Genomic DNA, 6000 nt, shown 5'->3' with positions numbered 1-6000 from the left:
ATTTACCCAATTACTATATTTAAAAAATAAAATGTCAAAATGTCAATATTTAATTGTTACCCTTCGTTACACTTATTTTAAAAAATTACCACTTATTTTATTATATTCTCTCTTCATTCCTTCTCAGTACTAACTAAATTTTCAAAAATACCACTAACTACCATTTTACTTTTTCCGGTTTTTCATTAAAATAGTTATTTTTCTTAATTCTCAAGTCATATCTAAATGGACTAATTCTTGTATTGGATGGAGGGAGTATTTGTGAAGATAACAATAACAAAATTGTGAGCGGATACAGTCTTATAGTATAAATAGATTAGACACTAATTTAGCCGCCAATCAAAAAAGATTATTAACATAACTTTGGTGGAGAACAAAAGTGTATTTTTATTGGGAATTATTCATACTGTATTTTATATATGTTTTGTGAAAGTAAAAAAACCCAAAATAATTGGAAAATACAAACATCTGCAGAAAATGACATGGAGATCACGATTGAAAATTGTAGAGATAACACAATGATAAAAAACCATATTATAACCCAATAGACATTAGTAATCTTCAACAAGGAATAAAAATTGAGACGATTGTTAGAAATTAAATTCACAAATTAAAGATCGGGAATATGCAAAACAAATCTAAATTATTTCTATGATAAAAAAAAAAAGACTGATACACCATGTGTATATTTTTTACATCCTACAAGACCAATGCATACAATCTTATAATTCTAATAGACACGACCTTTCAACACTAACAGAAGACATAACTACCTAGGAAATTAATGGAATAAATAATGACAAATTATAATATATACCTAATTATATAATCAACCAAATACATAATCAGAATTACTCCCAACACTCTCCCCCTTAATTCTGCTTCATGTGTTCTAGATCTTCAATTCCGATTAAATCTCTCATCTCTATGAACTTTAGTTTGGGTAGTGCCTTGGTCAAGATGTCAGCCTTTTGTTCCTCTCCACTGATATGCTCTACATAGATCGAACCCCCTTCAACGCATTCTTGAATAAAATGAAATTTGGTATCAATGTGTTTACTTCTTCCGGGAAAGACCAGATTCTTCATCAAGGATATGGCAGATCTGTTATCCACGTACATTCTGCATCTCCCTTTTGAATGTACAAATCAGCCTTTCACTTGTTCCGGTCAAAATCAAATCGTCTACATACACGCCAACTATCAACAGATCTTTAGACATGCACTTCTTTTACACAGCTTGCTCTTGTGGGCACCGCTGAAAGCCAACTCCTTTAAGTGCGCTGTCAAGACGAATATTCCATGCTCTTGGGGCTTGTCGTAATCCATAAAGAGCCTTGTGTAATTTATACACAAATGTTTCCTTTCCTGTGACAACAAAACCATCAGGTTGGGATACATACACTTCTTCCTGTATAATGCCATTCAACAATGCCGACTTTACATCCAAATGGTGGACACGCCATCCTTGCGAAGCTGCCAACGCCAATAGCAACCGTATAGTTTCAAGTCTAGCTACCGGTGCAAACACTTCCTCAACGTCCACTCTTTGTCTTTGTACATATCCCTTTGCCACTAACCTTGCTTTGTGTTTCACAATATTGCCTTCAGCATCTTTCTTTAATTTAAAAACCCATTTCAGTCCGATGGGTTTCTTTCCTTGGGGAAGTGTTGTCAATTTCCATGTTTGATTTTTGTTTATTGCTTCAAGTTCCTTCTGCATCGCCTCCTTCCAATTTGCATCAGTAGACACCTCCTGGAATGATGTCGGCTCCTCTCCAACAAACATCAATTCTTCTCCTTCACCCTCTACAACATCTGATTGTGCATAAACGTCCGAAAGAGAGCGAAACCCACGAATGGGTGTGTGATCGAATGCTGTCTGACTGGCTTCTTGGCTACCATCAGATGTCTGAATCAATGGACTATCTCGAGAGGCTGAATTCCTTAAGGAGTCTGCACTTCTTGTCACTGATAACGGCAGAGTCTGGTCATTAGTTGTTTCGAATTGATGTATTGGACTTCCAACTCCATCACCAACTGGATCTCGACTATCACCTTCATCTCCACCAGGAACGTGCTCATTAAACCATCCAAATCTTGTGCTTGATTGAGTGCCTTGCTGTTCACTCCAATTCCATTTGGCTTTTTCATCAAAAATTACATCACGTGCAACACATATCTTATCTCGAAGAGGATCATAGAGACGATAAGCTTTGCTACAAGGTTTGATTCCCATATAAATCATTTTTGAGCTTCGATCACTTAATTTTGTTAAGTGATTCGTTGATGTCTTCACATGCGCAATACAACCAAAAATCTTGACATGTTCAAGAGATGGTTTCTTCCGCTTCCAGCCCTCATACGGTGTCATGCTCTTCAAACCTTTTGTCGGAACTCTATTTAAAATATACACTGCATGCCGGACTGTTTTACCCCACAAATTTGCTGGTACACTCATTGCCTTTAACATGGATCTCGTTGTTTCAAGAACAGTTCGATTTTGACGCTCCACAACCCCATTTTGTTGTTGGCTGTATGGTGCCAAGAGTTGCCTTTTCACGCCCTCTTTATCACAGAATTCGTTGAATTGTTGTGACGTGAATTCACCTCCTCGGTCAGTCCTTAGCATTTTTACCTTATATGCGCTTTCACTCTCGACTTGTGCCTTGAATTTCTTGAATGCCGGGAATTCCTCATCTTTTGTTTTGATAATGTAAACCCACATAAACCTGCTGTAGTCATCTACAATCAGCAGAAAATAATTATTTCCTCCCAATCTTTGTGGTGTGCATAGACTAGTTCCAGTGGGGATGAAACACGATACTCAGTTTCCTTTGGAAAAGGTTGGCGAGTTTGTTTAGCCACCAAGCACCCTTTGCAGACTTGTTTCGGGTGCTTCACTCTTGGCACACCACGCACCATATTTTTCTCAACCATCAACTCCAATATCCCGAATTTTATATGACCGAGCCTCGCATGCCATAACCATGCTTCATCATCGAGCTTATGGCAAGACAAACTGCTTGTATTGACATGGATACGAAAAGATCGGGACTTGCAATTCCACATATTCCAATCGGACCAGTCTTGAGAGCTCGAGCAAAAGCGTGCATTGAAAAATTGCAAGGCATGATAAAGAAATTAGAGAATTGGGGCCCAACGGACGGACTATGTTACAACATGCGAGGACTTGATGGAAAGCCTAGGGCGAGTGCCATGGTTGTAAAGGTTACATTGGAGCTTGCAACGCCTCAATCGGACAACTAAAGAAAAAGTTTTGCAAACCTAGGAGTTTGCTAAAATAGAGGGTTTAATACGTAATTATATAAACCTATGTTACACATTCTCAAGTGGGGGGACCATCCATTGGAACCACATATATATATATATATATAAATATAATAAACTCTCACATGCCTCTCACATGCAAGGGGGGACCATTAGCTAGGTGTCACTCATGTGGAGGTTACTTACTTATACACAACCTATCCCACATTGGAAAATCACTCCACTTGCCCCTTCCCCCACTCCTATAAATAGGACCCTTAAGGTGCATTGTAAGACACACCAAGCAAGAATATTTTTGTGAATATTTGATCATTTATGATCATTTCCTTTTTATGGAAAGTTATACTTGATAGCAATACTTTCTCTTTTAGTCTAATATTTCATGGAATGCAATTCCATTGCATGCTCCATGGGGTTTAGTTCAAAAATTCGGTTTTGAGTATAAAGCCTCAAGTTCGTGGCATTTGGGGAAGATGGAAGAGCTCTCCAAAGTGTCGACCGAGGTGGTGCCTTTGTGGAGGATGGTTCGATGCTAGAAGGGTATCGGGTCATGCTTACGTTAGTACTTACTTAGGTTTGCTTCTCTTTCAATTATCCTTTTTCTCACTTTATTCGTTTCCGCTGAGTTAATTTGTTCTTTTCTTGCTTAGTTAGTTCCGTTTAATTGTTCGTTCTTTCTCGTTGTTCTTTTGATAGTTCCGTTGTAGTTAGTTTATTCCGTGTCTTGTGTAGTTGATCAATTTCGGTCCATGACATGTATGGTCTGAAGATTAATCTTGTACACACGGTTTTTCGACCGTTGCACCTTCATGATCAATTTCCCATGTTCATCATGAACCTTCAAGTGTTCGTTCAACATTTCTACCTTGTATCCTTCCTCTGTTAATTGCCCTAAGCTTAGAATATTACTCCGCAAGGGTGGAATGTAGTACACTTCATAAATAACTTTGTGTTCGCCATTTTTGCACTTCAATAAGATGGATCCCTTTCCTTCAATCTGTACTTTGGACCCGTCACCAAAACAAACTTGACCCATTATCTCCTTGTTAAGTTCAGCGAAAAGATTTTGTTTCCCCGTCATATGGTTGCTTGCACCATTATCTAAGTACCATACATTATCACCATCTCTTTCACTCTGATTTGGGAGCACTTTATCTTCATTAAGCAATACCTTAGGTAATGTGTTTTCCCCGTAAACACTTAAAAGTAGTGCAGGTTCCTTCTCTTGCGCTTGGGCTAGATTTATTTCATTGTTTTTCTCGTTCGACGATGACTTCCATTCTGACGCACAATGCCCAAATTTTTCACAATTAAAACATTTTATGTGGCGCTTATCTCTGCCCTTGTGTTGATTATACCTGAATCTCGAGATTGTATAAAATTGACATGTTCACTTTTTCCTCGTCCGTCTCCTCTATCACGACCACCATACCGGCCGCCTTTATCGTGATGGTAAGATCCACGTCCTCTTCTACCTGATGCCCAACTTCCTCCCGAAGTATTCTGATTCTTTTGAAAATTTGTCTTAGTGAGTAATAAACTTCCCTCATTGCTTGTATTTCCACTGCGAAGCTTCAACCTATCTTCATAAGCTTTGAGTCGGCCAATAGCTTCTTCGAATGGCATGGTATCTAAGTCGCAACATTGTTCAATTGAAGCAACCAAAAGTAAATACATGTCCGGAACTGAATCAAGAATTTTCCGAACAAGTGTATTGTCTTCAATTGTTGAACCAAGATTATTAAATTTTGATACCATGGCGCTCAAGTTTCCAGAAAATTCATCTATCGTCTCACCTTCTTTCATTCGCAACCTTTCGAAATCACTCTTCAGCGTATGCAGTCTTGCCCTTTGCACCCGATCGGCTCCAAGATATCTTGTCTTCAATGCCTCCCAGATTTCCTTCGTGGTCCTCTTCTTCGACACTTGCAGAAGGATGTCTTCTGGAACTGCTTGGAATATAAAAGCCCTAGCCATCTTGTTCTTTTTATCGCTCACCGCCTCTCCGGCCGGTGGTTCGATGGAGTCCCAGATCCCCTGAGAATCCATTATGGCTTCCATCTTTATCGCCCATGTCGTATAATTTTTCTGAGTTAACATGGGACATTGAAACGGGACTGAACCGCCCTCCTTTCCTCCTCCTTCTTCTATCGACATATTTTTCAGTTTGAGACACTTGGGCATCAACTTGGCTCTGATACCAAGTGTTAGAAATTAAATTCACAAATTAAAGATCGGGAATATGCAAAACAAATCTAAATGATTTCTATGATAATAAAAAAGACTGATACACCATCTGTATATTTTTTATATCCTACAAGACCAATGCATACAATCTTATAATTCTAATAGACACGACTTTTCAACACTAATAGACACAATTTTAAATTTGAATTCTAAATAGACATAACTAGCTAGGAAATTAATGGAATAAATAATGACAAATTATAATATATAACTAATCATATAATCAACCAAATACATAATCAGAATTACTCCCAACAACAATATCCTTTTCCACCTGCTGTTTTCTCAAAGGAACCGTAATGCCCAGCCTCCTCTTTTTCCGGCGGCGACAGCAATGTCGAGGATGGATCAGTCTTTTCCTTCTTCTGGGACTAAGATTTTTTATTCTTCACTTCCTTGTGGACACCCTCCTCAGCTGGATCTGAAGCCTTGCTGACGGTATTATTTTGTAATGGTTTCCGCG

The sequence above is a fragment of the Andrographis paniculata genome, unplaced genomic scaffold (assembly GCF_009805555.1).
Source record: "Andrographis paniculata isolate CXL003 unplaced genomic scaffold, ASM980555v1 Contig37END, whole genome shotgun sequence".
Classification (NCBI taxonomy): domain Eukaryota; kingdom Viridiplantae; phylum Streptophyta; class Magnoliopsida; order Lamiales; family Acanthaceae; genus Andrographis; species Andrographis paniculata.
This window is presented reverse-complemented; position numbering follows the sequence as displayed.